Here is a 27,351-nt window from a genome sequence, read left to right on the forward strand (position 1 = left end):
TAAACCAACCACTGACCGTAGCGGTGCCAATGGGCTCTCTGCAGACGATGAGCAGGAAAATCGATGTTTCAGGCATCAGCTCATCCCTGAGTCCTCATTCCCGCGACGTCGATTCTCCTGCTCCTCAGAGGCTGCCTTTTCCAGGATGTGCTTTTCCAGCACCACAAACTCAACTCTGATCTCCAGCATCTGCCATCCTCATTTTCTCTACAGACTCTGATCAGACTGATGACACCAGTGCTCACTGTTAGACAGACCTTCTTGCCTGAACTAGCCTCCAGCAGTTTTTGCCATGGCCATTTGGATGAATAAATGTGCAGCATGTTTGCCACATAGGCAGATGTAGGTGCTACCTCAGCGTGACACACAGCAAGATATCCCCCCTGCAGCCACCCCCTCCCCGATTCCAATATTAACAAGCATGGCAAGCCTCGAAAAGCCCCTTAGACTGGCAGTCGATTTTGGCACCGACAGAAGTGCCAATATATGAACAGCTCGTGGAAAATCTCAGCAATGAAATGCCGAGCAACTCGACACGAGGCATGGCTGTTGTGAGCACACCGGCCGCTACAAATGAACAAATGCGAAGCCTTCACAGCGGTCTGGTCCCCTCCACGACCTGGGTCCCCGTCTGTGTGCTCATGCAATCCCTCCAGTGTGGAAACAGGCCATTCGGTCCATCGAGGCACACTGACCTTCTGAGTCCAGACCCAACCCCCCCCCCTTACCCTATCTCTGTAACCCCGCATATCACATGGCTAATCCATCTACAGTGCTATGGGCTATTTAGCACGGCCAATCCACTCAATCTACACATCTTCGGACTGTGAGAGGAAACCAGAGCACCCAGAGGAAATCCACACAGACACAGGGAGAATGTGCAAGCTCCACACAGGTAAGTCACCTGAGGTTCAAATCAAACCGGGGGTTCCCGGCACTGTGAGACAACAGCGCTAGCAACTAGACCTCTCAGTGTTCTGCTTCCATCTTCTCAATGTCCTGCTGCTGTGTGCTGAAGTGCAAGGCTATGCATATATTGGGTTGGCAGATGCCAGGTCTCAAGTCCATAGATGACAAGTGCATGTGACTTGGGCCTGTGGATGAAGCCCTGATCAGCTGCTAACCGCTATTCAAGATGGAGGTTGTTCAGAAAAGCAGTGAGCTGAATTCGTCAGATACATGCTTTGATTTCCTTCTTGAGCTTTCCTGATGTCGGGCTGGTTTGACAGGTTTGATAGAAAGGGAGGGTGAATATTAATAAGCCGAGTTGTAGTGTTACCAAGGCACTTGACAAGTGTTAATCCCCGTCAATGGCAATTCACTGCTGCCCAGTTGGAATCTTGCCAGGTCCCTTGTGAAAAAACACAAAGGTAGAGAGAGAGAGAGAGAGAGAGAGAAAGAGAGAGAGAGAGAGAGAGAAAGAGAGGCCTTATTTAGAGTATTAGGTTCAATTCTGGTTGCCACATTTACAGGAAGGATGTGGAGACTTTGGAGAGGGTGCAGAAGAGGTTTACCAGGATGCTGCCTGGATTAAAGGGTACGAGCTATAAGAAGAGATTAGAAAAGCTTGGACCATTTTCTCTGGAACAGCAGAGGCTGAGGGGAGACGTGATAGAAGTCTATATAATTATGAAATGTACAGATAGTGTTGACAGTCAGAATCTTTCTCCTGGAGTTGAAATGTCTAACACAAGGGGACATGGATTTAAGGTGAGGGGGGGAAAGTTCAAAGGAGATGTGGGGGACAAGATTTTTACAGAGGATGGTCTGGAATATGCTGCCGGGGTAATGGTGGGGGCACTTATGGCAACGCTAGTGGGACTTTTAGATAAGCACATGAAAATACAAGGAATGGAAGGGTAAGGACCAAGGGCAGGCAGAAGGGATTCGATTAATTTGGCATCATGTTCAGCACAACATTATGGACCAAAGGGCCCTTTCCTGCCCTGTACTGTTCTATTGTTCTATGACCTCAACATTGAAATGGACCTCACCGCAATTATTACCTGATTCTGTCACACATATCACCGTAGCCCATGTTTATCACATCTCGATAAGATTTCACCTTTGTCTGTGTTTGAGAATAATTGCAGTTAAGTTTCAGAGAGAAAAAAAGTCATCATCTGTGATCTTAATTCATGGCAAGTCTGTCAGTATCCGATTTGTGTTTCTAAGACATCTAACAAGCACATAACTATACTTAATGACATAATTGTATCTGGGTTTTGGTTGGTACACTGAGAAAGCAGTCAACGTTATGAATTTCCATCCTTCAAATGATAAGTAAATTCTAAATATATATTAAATCAAGTTGGAATTTTGCATTCAAGTATAGAACCATATAATCTAATTTAAAAATCACACAACACCAGGTTATAATCCAACAGGTTTAATTGGAAGCACACTAGCTTTCGGAGCGATGCTCCATCCTAATGAAGGAGCATCGCTCCAAAAGCTAGTGTGCTTCCAATTAAACCTGTTGGACTAATAACCTGGTGCTGTGTGATTTTTAACTTTGTACACCCCAGTCCAACACCAGCATCTCCAAACCATATAAGCCAATGGCAGGATAGGAAACCATTTGGGTCTAATAAACCCATGCTTGCTCTTTGTATTTTTTCTTAAAAATCCCACTGGGCTACTTCAATGAATGCTATGATTGGGAAATGTTTTATCAAGGAATGTCATCTCAGAAACAGACCATTCGGCCCATCCAAGGTTTGTGGCTGTAAAGTTTCATGAGCATCCTCTCACCTTTCCAATTCTATAAATGATAAGAGATGTTATTACATACCTCTAGAGCAGGTTAGATTTGAACCCAGTCCTCCTGGCTCGGAGGTGGAGACTACCACTGCAACTCAAGTACCCTTGGCGGTCCAGTGGCATTTTTACGAAAATAATACAAAGAGCTAGCTTAGGTACAATAGACCAAATGGTTTCCTTTTGTGCTGTTAAATTATATGGTTCTATACTTTTATGAAGGCCTCAGTGCAAAATTACAACTTGATTTATAGAATCATAGAGATGTACAGCACAGAAACAGACCTTTCAGTCCAACTCATTCATCCTGACCAGATATCCCAAACTAACCTAATCCTATTTGCCAGCACTTGGCCCACATTCCTGTAAACCTTTTCTATTCATATTCAGATGCCTTTTAAATGTTGCAATTGTACCAGCCTCCACCACTTCCTCTGGCAGCTCATTCCATACACGTACCACCTTCTGCGTGAAAAAGTTGCCCCTTAGGTCCCTTATAAATCTTTACCTCTCTAACTCCAAAGCTATGCCTTCTATTTAATGCATATTTGGATTTTATTTACCATTTGAAGGGTGGAAATTCATAACATTGCCTGCTTTCTCACTGTACAGATCAAAACCCAGCTACAACGATGTCTTTAAGCATAGTTATGTCCTCAGAGGTGGGGTTACTACCACTGCAATACAAGAACCTTCGCTAGATTTTTGTAAGGTTTGTCTATTTTTAGATTAGATTCCCTACAGTGTGGAAACAGGCCCTTTAGTCCAACAAGTCCACAAAAACCCACCCAGACCCATTCCCCCACATAATATTTACTTCTGACTAAATGGGCGATTTAGCATGGTCAATTCACCTGACCTGCACATCTTTGGATTGTGGGAGGAAACCACGCAGACACAGGGAGAATATGCAAAATCCACACAGACAGTCACCCACTGTCAGAGTTGAACGTAGGTCCCTGGTGCTGTGAAGCAGCAGTGCTGACCACTGCACCATCAAGGCACCCAGTAACCACAGGTTGACCACATGCCATAAAATGGATGCTCTTCAAGTACACGAGGTAAAAACAATGACTGCAGATGCTGGAAACCAGATTCTGGATTAGTGGTGCTGGAAGAGCACAGCAGTTCAGGCAGCATCCAAGTAGCTTCGAAATCGACGTTTCGGGCAAAAGCCCTTCACCATCAATTCTGATTCTTTCACACTTTAAGCAATTCGTTCCACATTGTAACGATCTTCTGTGTGACACTATTTCTCAGTATTTCCTCACCACTTAGTTTGGCAATTGTTTGAAATTTATACTGTCTGATTGCAGACTCAGTTGCCAGGGGAAACAGTCTTTTCGTGCTTGTACTACCAAATCCCCTTATTGGTGTGAAAATCTCTATTAGATCTCTCCTAACCTTCCTTGCTCTTTGAAGAACACAGCTGCAATCTTTTCATATGATGAACACTTTAATCTCTAGTATATTCCTGATAACATATCTCTGCACCATCTCTCCAATATTGACATCCTTCCCAAAGCACGCTGCTCAAAATTGGACACATTATTCCTGCTGAAGCTTAATCAGAAACTTGTAATGATCTAGCATCGCATCTTTTAAAATTCAGTCTTATTGTTTAAAATGCCAAATATTTCTTAACTCTTCTTTCCTGACTGTTTTAACAACTTGCTCTATTTTCAAACTTTTATATAATTGCATATCCAGCTTTCTCTACTTATGTACTACCTCAAATTAATGCTTTTTAAATAATATTGCTTCTCAGTGCTATTTTCCCCAAAGGGTATCACTTCATATCTATGCACAATTGTGTTCATCAGTTCTCTTCCTGTCCATTTTCACCTACGTGTCTCTGGGCTTTTAGTTACAGGGGAGGTAGTCGCTCCTAAGTTACAGGATAAAGGTAGCTGGGTGACCATCAGGAGAGGGAAAGGGAATAAGCAGTCAGTGCAGAGATCCTCCTTGTGGCCATTCCCCTCAATAATAGGTATACTGCTTTAAATAATATTGGGGTCGGGGGGGGAGTTGGTGAGCAGACCTACCAAGGGAAAGCCACTGCACCAGGTCTCTGGCAATGTGCCCGGCACTGTGGCTCAGAAGGAAAGGGGGAAGATTAGGAGAGCAATTGTGATAGGAGACTCAATGGTTGGAGGAACAGATAGGAGATTTTGCGGTCGCGAACAGGACTCCGGAATGGTATGCTGTCTCTCGGGCGCCAGGGTCAGGGATGTCCCAGATCGAATCTGCAGAATTCTTAACAGGGAGGGTGAACAGCCAGAAGTCATGGCATACATCGGTACCAATGACATAGCTAGGAAAAGGGATGAGGACCTGAAAAGTGAATATAGGGAGTTAGATTGGGAGCTAAAAGGCAGGACGAGCAGAATAGTAATTTCAGGATTTTTACCAGTACTATGGGTTAGTGAGGCTAGGTACACAGAGCGAGTGCAGCTGGACATGTGGCTGCAGGGTGAGTGGAGGAGGGAAGGCTTCAGACATATGGATCATTGGGATACCCTCTGGGAAGAGTGGGACCTGTACAAGGAGGACGGGTTGCACCTGAACTGAAGAGGCACCAATATCCTTGGGCAGGAGATTTGCTAGAGCTCTTGGGGAGGGTTTAAACTAGTTTGGCAGGGGGATAGGAGCTGGGGCTACAGATTAAAGGATGGAGTGAACATGCAAGTATAGTACACAGAGAGTCTGTAAGGAAGGATAGGGCAAATTTGCAGTCAATGTGATGGGTTGAAGTGTGTCTATTTTAACAAAAGAAGTGTCCAGAATAAGATTAGATTACTTACAGTGTGGAAACAGGCCCTTCGGACCAACAAGTCCACACCTCCCCGCCGAAGCGTAACCCACCCATACCCCTACAGCTACATCTACCCCTTACCTAACACTACGGGCAATTTAGCATGGCCAATTCACCTGACCTGCACATCTTTTGGACTGTGGGAGGAAACCGGAGCACCCGGAGGAAACCCACGCAGACACGGGGAGAATGTGCAAACTCCACACAATCAGTCGCCTGAGTCGGGAATTGAACCCGGGTCTCTGGCGGTGTGAGGCAGCAGTGCTAACCACTGTGCCACCGTGCCGCCCGGAACAAGTCCACACCACCCCGCCGAAGCGCAACCCACCAATACCCCTACATTTACCCCTTATCTAACACTACGGGCAATTTAGTGTGGCCAATTCACCTGACCTGCACATCTCTGGACTGTGGGAGGAAACCGAAGCACCCGGAGGAAACCCACGCAGACACGGGGAGAATGTGCAAACTCCACACAATCAGTCGCCTGAGGCGGGAATTGAACCCGGGTCTCTGGCGCTGTGAGGCAGCAGTGCTAACCACTGTGCCACCGTGCCGCCCACTAAGGGGTAATGAATTAGGGCATGGATCAGTACTCGGAGCTACAATGCCATGGCCATGACAGAACCTTGGATATCACGCAGGCAGGAATGGTGTTGGATGTTCTGGGGTTTAGATGTTTCAAAAGGAATGGGCAGGGAGGTGGAAGAGGTGGGACAATTGTATTGCTAATCAGGGATAGTGTCACAGCTGCAGAAAGGGAGGGCATTGAGGAGGATTTGTCCACAGAATCAGTATGGGTAGAAGTCAGAAACAGGAAAGGAGCAGTCACTTTATTGGGAGTTTTCAATAGACCCCCACCCCCCATCAGCAACAGAGACATGGAAAAACAGATTGGGAGACAGATTTTGGAAAGGTGCAGAAGTAACAAGTTTGTTGTCATGGATGACTTCAGCTTCCCTCATATTGTGCAAATAGCTTAGATGGAGCAGACTTGGTCAGGTGTGTCCAGGAAGGATTCCTGACTCAATATGTGGATAAGTTGACCAGAGGGAAAGCCATATTGGATTTGGTGCTTGGCAAAGAGGCCAAGTCAGGTGTCTCTTGGTGGGACAGCATTTTGGTGATAGTGATCACAACACCCTCACCTTTATTAGACTCATGGAGAGGGATAGGAGCAGATGGTTTGTGAAAGTATTTAATTGGGGGAGGGGGAATTGTTAGGCAGGAAATATGGAGCATAATTTGGGAGCAGAGATATTCTCAGGGACATGCACAACAGAAATATGGAGGTTATTTCGGGAGCACTTGCATCTGGAATGCTTCTTCTGGCTTCTCTCAGGATCACTGGACTTGAAACGTTAACTCTGCATTCCCTCCACAGATGCTGCCAGACCTGCTGATATTGTCCAGCAATTTCTGTTTGCCTACCTTTGCGCAGAATGATACAAAATGAACAGGTGACGGTATTATCACTGGAGTATTAATCCAGAGTCCAAAGGGACGTTCTGGGACTTTGGTCTGAATCCTGCCATGGCAGATGGTGGAATTTGAATTCAATGATAACCTGGAAGTATGGGTTTGATGAAACCATTAGCGGGAAAAACCCAACTGGTTCAGACATCTGCTAACATGACCTTCTCTGGCCTATATGTGACGCTGGGACCCACAGCACTGTGGTTGACTTTTAACTGCCCTCTAGGCAATTGAAGACGGGCAATAGCTGCTGGTGTAGCCAGTGACACCCACATCCTATGGATGAATAAGTAAAAAAAAATATTTTTTTTATGACATGTAACGAGCTAAAAGGTACAGCACTACTTGATCTGGATTCTGTGCCCTCATGCACACTTAAGTTCTCCCAACAAGTTAAAACTCATACCCTTTGAATCAGGTAACCTGTTAATTTTTGGAATCATAGGGTGCAGAAGAAGTTATTCAGCCTGTTACACTCGTGACAATTCTCTGTAAAATCAACTTATCTGGTCCTGCCTCACACCACCCACCATCCCCCCAACCTTTTCTCTGTCTATACGTTTCTTTTCTTTTTCAGAGAAATGCACATTGAATCTGCCTCCATCACAGTCTGAGTGTATTCCAGATAATGAACACCCATTGGTGTAAAACAAATTTGCCTTGTGGTTGTTTTTTTTGGTTCTTTCTCCATCCACCGTAAATCAGTGTTGTCTGGTTTTTGAACTGTCCACCAGTGGGAACAGTTTCTTCCTATCTATCCTTCCAAACACCCTCATCATTCTGAACACCAATATCGAATCTCTTAACCTTTTCATCTAAGGGGAGAACAGCCCCAGCGTCTTCAATGTATCCACATAACTGAAATCCCTCATCACTGGAATCACATTAATGATTGGCTTAATAATCAATCATTCCTCAGCAACTAATTTGGTTTAGTTTACGTAAAATAATATCATAAGTTATAAGACATAGTGGAGCAATCAATTCCATTCACAGTATCCCAGCCAGACCAACTGCTTAGCAAACATTTCACAAAGATGTTCATAAAGCTCAGGGTCCCAAAGGCTAAATTAACCATCTTCTCAAATTGCCCTGCCATATTCATGATTTATGCACACATATCCCCAGATTTCTCTGCTCCCACATCTATTTTAGAATTGTGCCATTTCTTTAACGTTGACAATCTTTATTCTTTCTCAAAATACATCACACGACACTCACCTGAATTAAGTTTCATGTACCGCATGTCCATCCATTCACCCAGCCAATGTCATCTTGACTTTTATTGTTATCTTCCTCACAGTTCGTATTCAACTTTTGTATCTTCTAGAAAAATTGAAATTTTGTGTTCTCAGGAAAAACAATTACCCTGATGATAATCAACGTAAACCAGCCATTGTCAATTCTTTTTTCAAAAAACCCTATCACCAAACCACCAATCAACCAGGTCGTTTAAATACCAATATTTGCACTTACAAATTTGCACTTGCAAATATACACTGTGCCATTGACAAATTACGGAATAAAATAGCTTATTATAATATCGTATGACTGGAAACCAGGTGAAGTTTCACCATCTGTTCAGAAATGTCAATGAAGTAAAGCCTTTTATGGGATCCTGAGCTATGAGAAAAACTTGCAGCATTAGGCTTTTCCGAGAGTTCAGACTCCTGTGACAGGATTACTTCTGTCGACACAATTGGGAAGAAGGGAAGAATTTGTTTTCTTAATTGCTTGAGTACTTCACTCATGAATGAATTGAGAATGAGAGGACACAGGTTTCATTAGAAAAGATGTCCACACACCTCCATGTTCAGCTAGAACACCTCACACAGTAACAGAATTGCCTTCCCTATGTCCTGTTTCTACTCTTCTGTTAATGAAATCAGTTCTTCCACTGTGACTGTATTTTCAAGAACTGTTCTTCGTTGCCACATTGTACAAGTCACAACAACCCATGGCAATTCAAAAGAATCTTGATTTGGAGATGCTTACGCCATGTTCTTCGTGACCTGCAACACATTATCAATGAGGATGAGCACCTCACCAAGACCTTCCCCACACCTCCACTACTTGCCTTTAAACAACCGCCAAACCTCAAACAGATCGTTGTTCGTAGCAAACTGCCCGGCTCTCAGGACAACTCCATACAACCCTGTCACGGTAGGTGCTGCAAGACATGTCAGATTGTGGACATAGATACCACTATTACGCGTGGGGACACCTCCCACCTTGTACATGGCAGGTACTCATGTGACCCAGCCAACGTTGTCTACCTTATACATTGCAGGCAAGGATGCCCGGAGTCATGGTACATTGGGGAAACCGAGCAAAGGCTACGACAACGGATGAATGGGCACCGCACAACAATCAACAGACAGGAGGGTTCCCTCCCAGTTGGGGAACACTTCAGTGATCCAGGACATTCAGCCTCGGACCTTCAGGTGACCATCCTCCAAGGTGGACTTCGGGACAGGCAGCAGAGGAAAGTGGTCAAGCAGAGGCTGATAGCTAAGTTCGGTACCCATAGGGAGGGCCTCAACCGGGACCTTGGGTTCATATCACATTACAGGTGACCACCATTGCACTACACACACACATACTCTCACATACACATGGACACGGGTACACACAGACACGCACACAGACACCCACACACACCCTTATAGACACATGCACTCCCTCACAGACTTAAGACACTCTGCACTCGCTACACACACACACACATTCTCACACTCACAACCCCCACCCCAGACAACAGACACAAACACAGACAGATAAAGACCCACATGCATATATATTTTGTGGGGTGAATTTGTACTTGCAGAGTTACATTGTACTTTGCTCAAAAACTGCATACATTCATGTAAAACTCTGAGCTCAAAAACTGCATGAATTTATGTAAAACTCTGTTATCTCACTTTTTAGATTAGAATCAATCTAAACATCAGGTCATAGACAGAGAACACAGGGGGCTAACACCTTCAACATATTCTGGATTAGTGGTGCTGGAAGAGTACAGCAGTTCAGGCAGCATCCAACGAACAGCAAAATCAATGTTTCGCGCAAGAGCCCTTCATCAGGAATAAAGGCAGTGAGCCTGAAGCGTGGAGAGGAGGGTGGGGGTGGAGAGAGAGTAGCATTGGTTTCTAGCATCTGCAGTTATTGTTTTTACCTCATTGATTTTAACCCGACTGCGAATCCTCTTGCAAGGATGCCTGCCTTGAAGAAGTTTTCCTCCTCTCTCGACAAGAATCTCAGGGAGTCCCTCTCCCATTGCAACTCCCAACTCCTCTGCCCTGAAGCTCTTCAACCATGTCCTGAAACAAACTCGGTACCACAGCCACATTTGCTTCCTCAGTGCATGCCTCCATAACCAACTCATCCCACACGGACTCCAGACCACCTTTAAACCAGCAGAGTTCGGACCCGAACAGGACAAACAGTACAGACTACAGATTCAAAAACACCAGCAACGGTTCTCCTTCAGGATCCTCCGCTCCACGCTTGCAGCAATGCGCCGTCACCTAACCTCTCTACAGTCATCCCTGCCTCAGCTGAGGGCCACACTCTCTCAGAATTGCAAAGGACCCACTCTGTACTACATCCTCAGGAGAATTCATACTCTCAACAAACAGTATTTCAACTCTATCTCAAACATCAAAAGTAAGTACAACAAACTTTTATCCACCCACCTCCATAACCAGCGCTCCTCAAACATTCCAGAAGATTCCCCTGGCCTCGGAAACGCCATTAGCCATGTGGCTGATGCAGCTACCACCCCCACGCTGAGTGATGATGTCACTTCCACCCACATCATGGCCACTCCCACAGCCGCTTCCGCCCCTCACATCATCGCTGATGCCACACGCTCAGTGACTTCTGCCACCCCTACTGCCATGGTCACCACCACTTCGGCCTCCACCAGCGCCACTCACCTGCATTCTGCTGACACGCCCCCCACAGACCCCACTGTCACTATCCCCACACCCCAAAACCCCGTGGGGAACACTACCCCTGCTCATGCCTCCACCCCCATTCCCCCCACCATCACACCCACTCCAGGTACTGGCTCCGACCCCACTCCCAGCTCCACACCCACACCAGATCCCAGCTCCCAGCCCTGCCGAGTTTTCACCATCCCCCCAGACCTCCCCCTCACTGAGGACGAACAATCAGTCCTCAGCAAAGGACTCACCTTCATCCCCCTCCGTCCACGCATCAATGAATTTAATACACGACGTGACATCGAACAATTCTTCCGTCGCCTCCGCCTCCGAGCTTACTTTCACAATCAGGACTCCCGCCCACCTTCCGAGGACCCCTTCGCCCACTTCCAACACACTGCAGCCACCTGGACACCCCGCGCTGGTCTATTACCTGCCCTCGACCTCTTCATTTCCAACTGCCGCCTGGACATTAACTGCCTCAACCTGTCGTCCCCCCTCCCCCACTCCAACCTCTCACCCTCGCAATGCGCAGCCCTCCAATCCCTCTGCTCCAATCCCAACCTCACCATTAAGCCAGCGGATAAAGGGGGCGCAGTGGTAGTCTGGCGCACTGACCTCTACACCGCTGAAGCCAAACGTCAACTTGAGGACACCTCTTCCTACCGCCCCCTCGACCATGACCCCACCCCCCATCACCAAACCATCATCTCCCAGACCATACAGAACCTCATCACCTCAGGAGATCTCCCATCCACAGCTTCCAACCTCATAGTCCGGGAACCCCGCACTGCCCAGTTCTACCTCCTTCCCAAGATCCACAAGCCTGACCATCCTGGCCGACCCATTGTCTCAGCATGCTCCTGCCCCACTGAACTCATCTCTACCTACCTTGACACTGTCCTATCCCCCCAGTCCAGAAACTCCCCACAGACATTCAAGACACCACCCACACCCTCCACCTCCTCCAAGACTTCCGTTTCCCCGGCCCCCAACACCTCATCTTCACCATGGATATCCGATCCCTCTACACCTCCATCTGCCATGACCAGAGCCTGCAAGCCCTCCGTTTTTTCCTCTCCAGACGTCCCCAACAGTACCCTTCCACTGACACTCTCATTCGTTCGGCCGAACTGGTCCTCACCCTTAACAATTTCTCCTTTAAATCCTCCCACTTCCTCCAGACCAAAGGGGTAGCCATGGGCACACGTATGGGCCCCAGCTATGCCTGTCTCTTTGTTGGCTATGTAGAGCAGTTGATCTTCCATAATTACACTGGCACCACTCCCCACCTCTTCCTCTGCTACATTGATGACTGCATTGGTGCCACCTCGTGCTCCTGCGAGGAGGTTGAGCAATTCATCAACTTCACCAACACATTCCACCCTGACCTTAAATTTACCTGGACCATCTCTGACACCTCCCTCCCCTTCCTGGACCTCTCCATCTCCATTAGTGACGACCGACTTGACACTGACATTTTTTACAAACCCACTGACTCCCACAGCTACCTGGATTACACCTCTTCCCACCCTATCTCTTGCAAAAATGCCATCCCGTATTCCCAATTTCTCCGCCTCCGCCGTATCTGCTCCCAGGAGGTCCAGTTCAAGCATAGAACACACCAGATGGCCTCCTTCTTTAGAGACCGCAATTTCCCTTCCCACATGGTTAAAGATGCCCTCCAACGCATCTCGTCCACATCCCGCACCTCCGCCCTCAGACCCCATCCCTCCAACCGTAACAAGGACAGAACGCCCCTGGTGCTCACCTTCCACCCTACCAACCTTCGCATAAACCAAATCATCCGCCAACTTTTCCGCCACCTCCAAAAAGACCCCACCACCAGGGATATATTTCCCTCCCCACCCCTTTCCGCCTTCCGCAAAGACCGTTCCCTCCGTGACTACCTGGTCAGGTCCACACCCCCCTACGACCCACCCTCCCATTCTGGCACTTTCCCCTGTCACCGCAGGAACTGTAAAACCTGTGCCCACACCTCTTCCCTCACCTCTATCCAAGGCCCTAAAGGAGCCTTCCACATCCATCAAAGTTTTACCTGCACATCCACTCATATCATTTATTGTATCCGTTGCTCCCGATGCGGTCTCCTCGGCATTGGGGAGACTGGGCGCCTCCTAGCAGACCGCTTTAGGGAACATCTCCGAGACACCCGCACCAATCAACCAAACCGCCCCGTTGCCCAACATTTCAACTCGCCCTCCCACTCTGCCGAGGACATGGAGGTCCTGAGCCTCCTTCACCGCCGCTCCCTCACCACCAGACGCCTGGAGGAAGAACACCTCATCTTCCGCCTCGGAACACTTCAACCCCAGGGCATCAATGTGGACTTCGACAGCTTCCTCATTTCCCCTTCCCCCACCTCATCCTAATTTCAAACTTCCAGTTCAGTACTGTCCCCTTGACTTGTCCGACCTGCCTAGCTCCTTTTCCACCTATCCACTCCACCCTCTCCTCCCTGACCTATCACCTTCATCCCCTCCCCCACTCACCCATTGTACTCTATGCTACTCTCTCCCCACCCCCACCCTCCTCTAGCTTATCTCTCCACGCTTCAGGCTCACTGCCTTTATTCCTGATGAAGGGCTTTTGCCCGAAACGTCGATTTCACTGCTCGTTGGATGCTGCCTGAACTGCAGTGCTCTTCCAGCACCACTAATCCAGAATTTGGTTTCCAGCATCTGCAGTTATTGTTTTTACCTTCCACATATTGTCTAGCTATCACCATTGGGGTAAAACATTGTTAACAGCTAACCCGAGAATGCGACTTTAAAAAAAAGGTTTTGTGATTTACACATGAAAGAAGTGAAACTATCACTGTATTCTAACAGATGAAATGCTTAATAGTTAATAGACAATCAATTTTTCAATGTATAATTTCAGTTACATCACACTGTAAATTTTTGCTGTAAATTCTGTGCCTTATAATTGTGTCCTCCACAATCACCTGATGAAGGAGCGTCGCTCCGAAAGCTAGTGTGCTTCCAATTAACCTGTTGGACCATAACCTGCTGTTGTGTGATTTTTAGCAAAAGAATCTTGCATGTGTTTATTGCAGGGCACCACTGGATAGCAGTGCCAGTGAATCTTTAGTGGTTCAATGGACTGCTCAAATAGGGTTCTGCTGAGCATGCGGCTTGCGGCTTAACACCTCTGTGTTTGCAGATGAGTGATAAACCATCTCCTGAAAGGATTAATAAATCAGCCAGGGATGGAATACGAAATTTGGGTGACACGGTGGCTCCGTGGTTAGCACTGCTGCCTCACAGCACCAGGGACCTGGGTTTGATTTCAGCCTCGCACAACTGTCTGTGTGGAGTTTGTGCATTCTTTTCGTGTCTGCGGAGTTTCCTCCGGGTGCTCTGGTTTCCTCCCACAATCCAAAGATGTGCAGTTTAGGTACATTAGCCATGCTAAATTGCCCATTGTGTTGAGGGATGTGTAGGTTAAGTGCATGAGTTAGTGGCAATGTAGAATAATAGGGAAGGGGAATGGGTCTGGGTGGGATACTCTCCAGAGGGTCAGTGTGGACTTGTTGAACCAAAGAGCCTGTTCCCATACTATAGGGATTCTATGAAAGTTTTTTTTATTACACAGATGGTTGCTACAGGTTAGAACAAACCACCTCTAAAAGAATGGCAGAAGCAAAATTAATAGAAACGCATGAATGAGAATTAGATATGAATCTGAAGGGAAGCAATTTAAAGGATGATGGGGAAACAACAGGGAAATGGGTATAATTGAACAGTTCCACCGAAGAGTCATGATGGGCCAAATACCTTTCTTCTCTGCTGTTTGACTTTATGACTGAATTTCAATGGAAACATTTGGTAAAGAAAACAGTGCAATTTTGAACAATTTATAACGTAATTATTCGATGCTCTCATATTATAGCCATCTTGGTGGCTATTGTGAGAAATGAAGCTCACTGCCACAATCGAGCTGACTTATGATTTTATCGCACGCTTTGCTGATTCTGCAGAAGCAACACTCACTCACACTTTCCACAGCTATAGTGAATTTACTCAAGACTCAGTGTATTACACAACAATATGATATAACATCCAATTCCCCAACTACAATGTTCTTCAACCGCAAGAGATGTGCTTTTTGCAATTTAGAATCTGAGTCATTTAAAATACTGAATGCGAATATGCCTGTCTGAGGTTTATTTAATGCTGTTGATCAGGTTTCAAGAGCAGCAGAACTGAAATTATACCAAATACTAGTCTTGAATGAACATTGGGTTTGCCCAAAGAATCATAGCTTCCTTTTCTCTTGTCTATCGTCCTCTCTGTTATTGATTAATTCTGTCCTGAGCAGACCAGAAAAAAAAACACTCAATTACATCATATGACAGCAACATAAATGACTCTAGAATCTCGGGACCGTGTGTTGTACTGTCAGATGCTGCATCATTTCACAGTGAGCAGGCACAGCCAGCTGTTGCTGATTTGAGAGGCATAGCAGATTTTTCAAGAAAACCTCAACTATGCAGAGAATCAGGACTTTCAACTGTAATATAACAGGAATGCATCAATAGCACTTCAGTCATGGGTAAGTAACCATCAATCAGAGTGCAGTTCGCATGTGTGAGGTTATAGGTGGTATGATCACAATCTTTGTGACTTTATGTTGGATATGTTGCTTGCTTTCTTGCTGCAGCTGAATTTTAAAGCTTGCTTCTCCCGAAGGCAAATGATTCCATTTAATCTCAAATGGGTGCACATATGGGTTCGCAAGCTTCATTGAAATGACAGGAAAACCTCATGCTGAAAACTACAATACCTTTGGATACCTAGGAATGCTGTGATAAAGCCATGACGATCCTGATTTGAGGAGAGGGAGATATTGCTGTTTTTATATAAATCTCTGAGCTGTTGCAGGAGGTGTTCTAATGACTCACAGTGCATCAGTTCCAATTACTGTCTTAGCACCAACGATTTCTTGTTGCAGAGCTGAATTTTGGAATATAATGTGTGCATTCTGTATGTTTAATTAATCATATTATTTAATGACTCTTAATTGCACAGCAAGTAATATAAATAAAACTGAGTTTTAATTCATACAATTCTTACACTTTATAATCAGCCGGACTTGAGGGTTTGAATAGACTAATAACAGATACTTAATCGTGCTGCACTTACAGTGATGGCTTTTGCTAAGAAGCTAATGATGTATTTAATGAACTGAAATCCTCAAAAATTAAATAAACCTTTCCAGAATATGTTTCTTTCTCATACTTTGCAGCACAGCTGAAAAGGGTTAATTTTAACTTTGGAAGATGTAAAATGAATTCCACATTGTGTCCTTCAATCAAAGGTATCCATATCTGTGGGAACTCAAATGTATCCAGCATGTTTTTTGATCATATAGCTACTTTGAGGTGACACCTTGATTTTGCAATTAAACCATTGCAGTCAGTGTTAAAATTACTGCTCGTGGTAGCACTGCTTATTTAATCACTTGTGTTGATCGTTGCAGTGTACATACACCTGACTATAAAAACAGGTTATAAAAGCTTTTAAATTTAGGAAGAGATCACGTCCCTCAGAAAATGTGATGCATTACAGCAGCAATAAGAAAAAAAACTAATTCAATTATGTCTCAGATTGAACCCGTCTTAAAAATAATCAGATGGATATTCAAGTTATCTTTAAAATTTGAAGTATTTTGCAGTGTAGTTAATAAAGATGAGAGGAATTGCATAAGCTTGACTGGACTTGATTGGCGAAATAGTACAGAAGAAAAAATAATTTTGATGTGCCTTTTTTCAAGACCTGGCGCAGTCGTGTGGAAAGCCCATAAAAGAGATGAAGGAGAGCAGTGATCAGGGAACTTATGTAGCTTGCAACCTGACATTGTAAATTATGATTTTCATGACCTTCCACTGCCTAGTGCATCAGAGTCAGCAAAAAGAAAGCTGTCTGAATTTTCGTTTCATTTGGAATTTAGTCAGGCCCGAGTCTTTGCCCTGAATTTGATACATTTGACAACTTAGCCTTATTTGCTTATTGTTGGTAAACTGCCAGTCCTCTCACAGTTTGGCAATCAGTGTTTGGTGAGGGGAGGAGTGTGGTTGGCTTGATGCAAAGATTCCAGTGACCCTTGTGTAGCTGATCAAGCAGCTGTGAGAGAAGGTAACTCTCAGGAGGGTTAAGCTGTGGGAGGCTGCCAGAGCCACATTTTTTGTTAAAAATGCTATTTTTAAAAAAGATTTCCTGCGGGGATTTCTTCATGGTTCGCTGGTTAATACCTCAGAATGGTGTCAGTGTCCTATATGGGCCATACAATACCAATTAGCATACTGCTAGTAGATTCTTGGGCTGACTGAATGAAACTAACGTTGACTCTACCAGTTAAAGGAGCAGGATGGTCAATGCAGTGCTGCCATTTTCATCTAGCTATGACCTACTTTCCACTAAGTAAAGGGCATGCAAGTAAGTCCCGAAATCTGTGCACATGGTTATCATAAACTACAAGAGTTATTGGAAAACAATTCAGGATGACACGTTCAATGTCTAAGAATTTTAGTTTCACAGGCTTCATACTGCATTGCTCAAAAATATTGCTCCTGCTGTCAGTGCAAGACTAGTTGTACAACAGCAACAAACTGCTGTGCTGTCTTCAGAAAGAGTCATCCTGACACATCGTGGCCTGTAAATATCCGAGAGCAGTTTTCCAAAATTGCACTGTCAGACCAAACTGAGCCTGCCACAGGATGGTGTCACGAAACTGCAGCACATTTCTCACAGTTGTCCTTCTATTGATAGTAAGAAGATTGTGGATAAACCACACAATCTTTGCACTGCCAGCATATGAAATTGTCTGTTTCATGTTGAAACTGACGAGTGGAATGCTAATTAGACTCCAATGAAATCCACACTTCATTCCGATGATTAAGACCGTTTGCTAGAAATGTCATGTCTTAAACCTAGGCGTTTGATCATGATATTTCTTGTCTTGAGCGTTGTATTTTGGGTGGAATGTTTCATCGTGTCCTCATGGTAACAGCAATTTAAATATCACCCAGTTGTGTTTAATTCAGCAGTCCTGCGAGCAGAATGCTGATTCTATGCACACAATCAGTCACATTAACTTGTTCGCATATTTATAGAATTTCCGCAAGTGGAAGGGGGAGAAGGAGGAAATCAGAAATTGGCGACCAATTTCACTGCTAAACAGAGATTGCAAAGTTCTGTCTAAAGTTGTCGCCAACTGAGTCAGGTCTGCTCTGGGATTGGTGATGTATTCTAACCAAACCTGTGCTGCACAGGGCAAGAAGATCACGGAGAGTGTTGTGCTGCACAGGGATACATTCGCCCACAAGCAGGACAGAGGGTGGATGCCTGTCTCTTCTGGACCAGGCGAAGGCTTTTGACAGAAGATCAAGCACCTATGTGTGTGGGATGTGCTCTCCAAATGGGCTTTGTGAGGCAATCTGATGTTGACCGTTGCAATACCAGCAGTGCTCGTGCAGTCTCAGTCAATGGGTGGGAATCAGAAAGCTTCCCGATCAGATCTGGAGTCAGGCAAGGCTGCCTTGTCCCTGCTGTCTTGTTTGTGTGTGGCATGGAGCCTTTTGCTGAGTCCATCAGGAAGGCTGCAAGACTGTGAGGGATGACTTATAGCCAGCAGCAGAGGTCTGTAGTTCAAAGTCTCTCTGTCCATGGACGACATTGCCATTATCTGCTCAGATCCACTGTCAGTGTGCAGATTCATCAGCGTTTGTGACTGGCCTCAGGAGCCAAGATAAATTGAAAAAAGAGTGAGGCCATGTTATTTGGGAATTCGGTTGGCTGATCCTTTATCCCTTTCACCATCAGGATAGATTATCCGAATGTGCTGGGAGTAGGGAGTGCATGTGCACAAAGACTTGGGATTGAGTTCATGGGAGGCACTGCTTCCTTTCAGTTGCAGATAAAAACCTGATCATCAGATGTGAGGTACTATCAGTGTTACTGCATGTGGCCGAGCTCGAGCCCATTTCCAGAAACTGTGCTTTTGCATCACCTAAACCATCATCCTCTTCATCTAGAATCATAGTCTCTACCTCTGGAGGTCAAAGGTGGGCTGTGGCTGCAGGGACAGCACATACAAAGCTCTGGATAATAGGGGAAAAGGCAAACCCAATCCTGACAGCCATCTTTGTGTGTGGCTGCATCATACTGTGCTTGGACCCCGGGGTACACAAACACACTAAGAACTGAGGTTTTACCTGTCCTCCCTATTGTGAAGGATGGGATAGTGAAGAAGGTGTTTGGTATGCTTTCCTTTATTGGGCAGAGCATTGAGTACAGGAGTTGGGAGATCATGTTTCAGCTGTACAGGATATTGGTTAGGCCACTGTTGGAATATTGTGGCAATTCTGGTCTCCTTCCTATTGGAAGGATGTTGTGAAACTTGAAAGGGTTCAGAAAAGATTTACAAGGACGTTGCCAGGGTTGGAGGTTTTGAGTTATAGGGAGAGGCTGAATAGGCTGGGGCTGTTTTCCCTGGAGCGTCGGAGGCTGTGGGGTGACCTTACAGAGGTTTAAAAAATCATGAGGGGCATAGGGTAAATAGACAAGGTGTTTTCCCTGGAGTGAGGGAGTCCAGAGGCCATATGTTTAAGGTGAGAGGGAAAAGATTTAAAAAGGATGTAAGGGGCAACTTTTTCACGCAGAGGGTGGTACGTGTGTGGAATGAGCTGCCAGAGGAAATGGTAGAGGCTGGTACAATTGCAAGATTTAAAAGGCATCTGGATGGGTATATGAAGAGGAAGGGTTTGGTGGGGTATGGGCCGGGTGCTGACAAATGGGACTAGATTGGGTTGGGATATCTGGTCGGCATGGACGGGTTGGACCGAAGGGTCTTTTAGATTAGATTAGATTACTTACAGTGTGGAAACAGGCCCTTCGGCCCAACAAGTCCACACCGCCCCGCCGAAGCGCAACCCACCCATACCCCTACATCTACCCCTTACCTAACACTACGGGCAATTTAGCATGGCCAATTCACCTGACCTGCACATCTTTGGACTGTGGGAGGAAACCCACGCAGACACGGGGAGAATGTGTAAACTCCACACAGTCAGTCGCCTGAGGCGGGAATTGAACCCGGGTCTCTGATGCTGTGAGGCAGCAGTGCTAACCACTGTGCCACCGTGCCGCCCACATGGTCTGTTTCCATGCTGTGTGACTCTATGACTCTAAAAGCAGAAAGTGGTGGAGAGGCTCAGCAGATATGGCAGCATCGGTGGAGAGAAATCAGAGTTAATATTTTGGGTTCAGGTGACCTTTCCTCAAAACTCACATCCTTCACATCTGCTTCCAGGCCTGCTGAGCCTTTCGAGCAATTTCTACTTTGGTTTCTGATTTCCGGCATCCACAGTTGGTTCGGTTTTTATTCTGTAAAGGGTGGGTCTGGCCTTGCTGCTGTGAAATGATTAAAGTAGCTGGAACAGTGCGTATCACCTGCAGTTTGTACAAAAACTTGCAAAGGGAAACATCTTCGACCAGAGGTCCATCAGGAAGTGGTCAGCACACAGCGAGTTCACGTTCCTGAGGGAAAAGGAGAGTGTGGGTGCTCTCGCGTCGCTGCCTGAGCAGACTGCTGAAGTCATTTGGTGGAATTAGTAATCACCAGAACTTTCCAACAAGCACCAAGACTCAGCCTGGCTGGTGGTGAAAAGGGCACTGCCCACCAGATCCTTCATGCATGCTGCCCTCGGAGTGGCTGCACTGGCAAAGTTCATCTCCTTCCGGAATGAGCCTTTGCAATAGAAGATCCGGAGTGGTTGCAATGGTTTTTGCCAAGGCTTGTCCATGACACAAGACTCTGTGCTTTACAGTCTCTTCCCAGAACGCACACTGAGACAAGCATCGACTGTGCCAGGAGGACCTAATTGAAAGATGCCCTTCAGTCTGCCCGAAACATGTCGGTCTTCCAGTGCAAAGAGTTGACCTCGGTCGAGTGTTGCAGACTGGCACATTTCCTAATCCGGGCTAGGTGCTGGAAAATGCACTAAAACTTGGAGCAGCTGCTGCAAAGGTGCAGTGGGGAAAGTCCACTGGCCAAGACCTTTCTGCCAAAGTACAACGAGGGTCTGTTCGGTTGTCAGACCCTCCTCATTGCCTTAATATATGTAAATGTAGGTAAAAACAATGACTGCAGACGCTGGAAACCAGATTCTGGATTTGTGTTGCTGGAAGAGCACAGCAGTTCAGGCAGCATCCAAGGAGCAGCGAAATCGCCCTGATGAAGGGCTTTTGCCCGAAACGTCGATTTCGCTGCTCCTTGGATGCTGCCTGAACTGCTGTGCTCTTCCAGCACCACTAGTCCAGATATATGTAAATGTAGTCCTGCATGAGTAAGAAATGACTCTCGTTTTTGCAACTCCAGGGAAGGTCAAATTCCAATGATTGTTTTTCTTGATAATGCAAAGACTGTTCAGAATTATTGTAGTATCAGTGAATATAGATAAAGATATTTTTAATGAATTAAGTACATTGTTGCAATAACAACTGTATGGAATTTCCCAAAAGCATTTACACATGCCATCCTACCCAGAGATCAGTGCATCAGCGCCTGAGTTTATGTTTCACACAATTCTCCTATCATTTCTTATTTATTGCGATCAAAATATTTTCCTCTGCCTCTTGGGCATCGTTTTTGGTCAAAGCATTTTGTCAAGTGAGATTCATGATGTCCGATCCAATATGGCTTGGAACAACTTCACTGATTTAAGACTTGCATTCTTCACCTTTTTAATTACGCAACTTGGACCCTTGAATGCCTTCCTTGGCGAATTGTGTAGCAGGAGAAGTGGAAGTGCTCACCACTATCGGGATCATCTGGCATTCAAGTGGGGCAATTGTTAAAGCCTATCTGCACAGCAGTTGCAGGCCAGGAACATGCCTTCTCACCAAGGTGATCCACGCTCCAGCCCAGAGAAAACAAAGTTTAATCCTCACCTCACAGCCAGGGACCCTGAGGTATATGTTCATGGGGAGGTGAAAAGGAGGGCAGTCCTTTTGCAAACTGATGCCGTCGGAGGCCAGGCCACCACGCACAGTTAACCTGTACACAGATTGCAGCTCCAATGCTGTCCAGTCAAGGAGATCAATGTTCTTGTGTGATCCTCAAGTATAAGTACCAAAATCTTTCATTCCACACTCACAGGGCCACCACTCACTCTAACTCTGCCACTTTATACACATCTCACTAATGTTCATATGCGTTCACCAGTGCTCACTAATGCACCATATCCATTTAGGAGCTGTAGCTCTTCTTATCCTCCTGAACATCCAACACATCTTGCCCTCTGTGCTCCCAACATACTCAATGTGGACACCTCATCACCTGTCTGCATCACCCTGAACACCTCACATAAAGAACTGCCGAGCTGGAAATTTGAAATGAAAACAGAAACTGCTGGAGAAACTCAGCTGCTCTGGCAGCACATGTAGAGGAAAAGCAGAGTCAATGTTTCAAATGCCGTAGCCCTCCTTCGGAAGCCATAACACCTCTCTCATCTATTTCCATTTTGATTCATTCCTACCTTTGTTTCATTGCAGTGAAAACTGGCTCACCCCCTTTGACTCTTATCTCTGCAGCGTTCTGACTCCTGTGTCTATAATGCCTGGACTGATTGACCGCGGTCGAGTGTTTTCAACTCAAGTCTTATGGAATTGGAAATATTTCCAACTCTGTGCTGTCAGCTTGGGAGCAAAAACATGGCATTAGAATCTAACATAAGCTTCTCTTCTTTATCATCCCACAGGCTATATGTTCCCTAACTTTCACAGGGACTCTCGATTTGCAATCCTATTATTTTTCTCTGTACGAACATATTTGTTCAGCATGCTTCAGCATTATCTTTCGTACTGATGTATATAACAACAGGGCGGCACGGTGGCTTAGTGCTTAGCACTGCTGCCTCACAGCACCAAGGACCCAGGTTTGATTCCTGCCTCAGGTGACTGTGTGGAGTTTGTACATTCTCCCCGTGTCTGCGTGGGCTTCCTCCAGTTTCTTCCCACAGTCCAAAGATGTGCAAGTTGGTGGATTAGCCACGGGAAATGCAGGGCTAGGGTAGGTGGTTAATTTGGCTGGGGTGATCGTTGGAGAGTTGATGTGGACTTGTAGGCTTTCTACGATGAATAGATAGAGTAGCTGCAGAACAGGTGGATGTTTTCCCTGACTGTGCAGTCACAGAGTCTCAATAAGGGCAGGTCATTTAGAACTGAGAGGGGGAGGATGTTGAGACCTTAGAATTCTCGACCCCAGAGGTCTGTGTCAGCTGAGTCACTTTGCAAGTTCAAGACAGATTTTAGTAGCTTTCTCTTAGCTGTAATGACATGGAGGGAAATGGGGGGGGACAGCACAAATGTGTTGTTGAAGTAGGTGAACAGCCATGATCTAGAATGGTGGAGCAGACTTATGATACTGAACGGCTTTTTCCTGCTCCTAAATCCTTTGGTATCCCAAAAGGACTATGTTTGGATCCAAAAGATGTGGTGCAGGAAAAGCATAGCTGATCAGGCAGCATCCGAGGAGCAAGAGAGTCGACTTTTCGAGCATAAGCTCTTCATCAGGAAAGGGACAGTCCTGATGAAGAGTTTATGCTTGAAACGTCGACTCTCCTGCTCCTCAGATGCTGCCTGACTGGCTGTGCTTTTCCAGCACCACACTTTTTAACTCTGATCTCCAGCATCTGAAGTCCTCACTTTCCTATTTGTGGTTCCGCAAGTAGGCGGCCTGTCTCCCCAATATAGAGGAGGCCACATCGGGTGCAGCGGATGCAATAAATGATGTGTGTTGAGGTGCAGGTGAATTTGTGGTGGATATGGAAGTGTCCCCTGGGGCATTGGAGGGAAGTAAGGGGGGAGGTGTGGGCGCAAGTTTTGCATTTCTTGTAGTTGCAGGGGAAGGTGCCGGGAGTGGAGGTTGGGTTGGTGGGGGGTGTGGACCTGACGAGGGAGTCATGGAGGGAGTGGTCTTTTCGGAACGCTGATAGGGGAGGGGAGGGAAATATATCCCTGGTGGTGGGGTCCGTTTGGAGGTGGTGGAAATGACGGCGGATGATACGCTGGACATGGAGGTTGGTAGGGTGGTAGGTGAGGACCAGTGGGGTTCTGTCCTGGTGGTGGTTGGAGGGGCGGGGCTCAAGGGCAGAGGAGCGGGAAGTGGAAGAGATGCGGTGGAGGGCATCGTCGACTACGTCTGAGGGGAAATCACGGTCCTTGAAGAAGAAGGCCATCTGAGTGGTACGGTTTTGGAACTGGTCCTCCTGCCGCCTACTTGCGGAACGTTTCAGAGAACACCTCTGGGACACCCGGACCAACCAACCCAACCACCCCGTAGCCCAACACTTCAACTCCCCCTCCCACTCCACCAAGGACATGCAGGTCCTTGGACTCCTCCATCGCCAGACCATGGCAACACGACGGTTGGAGGAAGAGCGCCTCATCTTCCGCCTGGGAACCCTCCAACCACAAGGGATGAACTCAGATTTCTCCAGCTTCCTCATTTCCCCTCCCCCCACCTTGTCTCAGTCAAATCCCTCGAACTCAGCACCGCCTTCCTAACCTGCAATCTTCTTCCTGACCTCTCCGCCCCCACCCCACTCCGGCCTATCACTCTTACCTTGCCCTCCCTCCACCTATCGCATTTCCAATGCCCCTCCCCCAAGTCCCTCCTCCCTACCTTTTATCTTAGCCTGCTGGACACACTTTCCTCATTCCTGAAGAAGGGCTGATGCCCTAAACGTCGATTCTCCTGTTCCTTGGATGCTGCCTGACCTGCTGCGCTTTTCCAGCAACACATTTTCAGCTCTGATCTCCAGCATCTGCAGTCCTCACTTTCTCCTATCTTAAAAAAGAGACAGGATATATAAAGCACAGTGGCTCAGCAGTTAGCATTGTTGTCTTGCAGCACCAGGGACCCGGTTTGATTCCAGCCTTGGAACTGTCAATGTGTAAACTATCAGTTTACACATTCTCTCTGTGTCTGTGTAGGTTTCTTCCTTGTGCCCCACAGTCCAGAGATGTGCAACTTAGGTGGATGGGCTGTGCTAAACTACCTGTAGTGTCCAGGGCTGTGCAGGCTAGTTGGATTAACCATGAGAAAGTGCAAGATTACAAGGATAGGTCATGGTGGAATGGAGTTCAGAGGATCAGTGTGGACTTGATGGGCTGAATGGCCTGCTTCCACACTGAAGGGATTTGATGATTCTAAGATTTTGCTTGGCTATGGGAAAAAAGGAAGGTCAATATCATTAATTTAATTTTTCTTTCAGTGGATAAGTCTGGGCCTGATGCATGGAATCAGACCTATAAATGTCCTTCTGAGCTATTTCATTCTATGATTTATATCTGAGGTTCAATGCTCTTTGCACTATTGGATTGGACTTTCTTAAACAATGCTCACAGCTATTAATTGATGTCTACTGATAGGCTAAAATAAAAGCAAGGTACTGTGGATGTTGGTGGTCTGAAACAAAAACATAGCTGGAAACATTCAGCAGGTCTGGCAGTATCTTTGGATAAAGAAGTAGAATTAATGTTGAGTCCAAAAGCTCTTCTTCAGAATATGCCTACTCAGTATTTCCAGCACGTTCTGTGTTTTTTTGTAAAATTTCCTGATTAACTAATGTCCATATCAATGATTACAGTCCCCTCATCTCCTCATTTTGCTTCAGAATGTGATGGGGGGGAAAGTTTCCTTTCGAGATCAGAAAAACTGCTTCCCCCAGACCAGTGACGGAAAAATCCCAGAGTGTTGTGAAGTTACTGATTTATTTTTCCAATAGATCTTCAAATCTACATGAATTAAGAACACTTCTCACATTTTCTCAGTTAAAAATCATACAACAGCAGGTTATAGTCCAACAGGTTTATGTGGAAGCACTAGCTTTCAGAGCATCGCTCCTTCATCAGGTGATTGTGGAGTATAAGATCGTAAGACACTGAATTTATAGCAAAAGTTTACGTGTGATGCAACTGAATTATATATTGACAAAGACGTGATTGTTTGTTAAGTCTGTCGTATTTTAGAATGACCATGTTGGTTTCAGTTCTTTCATATGTAAATCCCAGAACTTTCGTTTTTAAATTTACATTCTCAAGTGAACTTTAACAATAGGTGCCATGCCAGCTCAGATAATGCATTGAAGGTGTGAGGTGCCCTGTGTGAGGTTGTCTGTGCTCCAATGTTCAGACTGATTCTATTTCTTAAAGGGATTTACAGAATCTTACAAGGATTCATGCAGTTATTTTACGAAAATAAAATGTTATTCTGCAAGTACATGTTCACCCCACAAACCTATATCTGTGTGTGTACATGTGGGTGTGTGTGCGGGAGTGGGTATGAGTGTCTGTGAGAAAGTGTGTGCATGTGTGTGATTGTAAATGTGTACACATCTGTGAGAGGATGTGTGTGTGTGTGTGTGTGTGTGTATAGTGCGGTCACCTGTAGTGTGTCATGACCTAAGGTCGCAATTGAGGCTGTTCCCATGGGTACCGAACCTCCAAATCAACCTTTTTTTTGTGAGGTGGCTCAGTAAGTACGTACAATCCAGTAATGGTGATCAATTTAGTTGGTATCCACATGGTGATGATAATCAGTGTAACTGCTGTCCCATTTGTATCTTGCTGCTCAGTGCCCCAGTGAAACTGCTGTTTGATTTTGCATTCACACTCACTGTCCCTACCTTTACCACGATGGCCAGTATTTGTTTCATCGAATAAATCCCATCGCTGCTTCCTATTCAGCTGTTGAAAGGGCTGGTGATAATATTGCCAAATAGCTCTGACCAGTAATTGTAAAACTTGATCAGTGAAGTAAAATAATGTCAGCTTTATTCTTGGAGAATAAATCACTGATTAAATAGCTATTTGGCATCAGCACCGACTGTTACATTATTTAGGATCTGCCAGATACCCTCGCTGTCTGATTTCTGTCCTGCAGTCAGCTGAATATCTATTCTTTTAACTTGTGTCCTGACTCTACATGCTCTTGTTGATTCGTGTATTTATTTTATGGCACATTATTGGAAGTTCTTTTTTTCTCTGGAATCTAGATAAGCTGCCTCGCATCTGTGGTGGGAAAATTGTTGGAAACTATAATTAAGAATGAGGTAACGGAACACTTCAAACATTTTCAGGCAGCTTGGATTCATGACCAATAGCTCATGTCTGACAAATCGGATTGAAGAGGTGACTAAGGTAGCAGACATGTAAAAATGTCTGTGGAAGTTGTTTATGTAGACTCCCAGAAGGCATTTGATTAAGTTCCACAGAAGAGACCTTCAACTAAGCTCGAAGCCCACAGCATTGAGGGCAAATTACT

At 45.7% G+C, this 27,351-nt stretch overlaps 1 protein-coding gene across 1 annotated transcript in view; it reads left to right on the top strand.

The window, feature by feature from the left end:
* Positions 1 to 15,441: 15,441 nt before the first annotated feature.
* Positions 15,442 to 27,351, top strand: part of LOC140478000 (E3 ubiquitin-protein ligase MARCHF1-like) — a 554,637-nt gene continuing 542,727 nt past the window's right edge. The window contains exon 1 of the mRNA XM_072571657.1: positions 15,442 to 15,576. The gene's annotated coding sequence lies outside the window, so the exon portion shown is untranslated. The remainder of the gene's footprint in view (positions 15,577 to 27,351) is intronic.

This window comes from Chiloscyllium punctatum, chromosome 1 (genome assembly GCF_047496795.1).
Source record: "Chiloscyllium punctatum isolate Juve2018m chromosome 1, sChiPun1.3, whole genome shotgun sequence".
Lineage (NCBI taxonomy): Eukaryota > Metazoa > Chordata > Chondrichthyes > Orectolobiformes > Hemiscylliidae > Chiloscyllium > Chiloscyllium punctatum.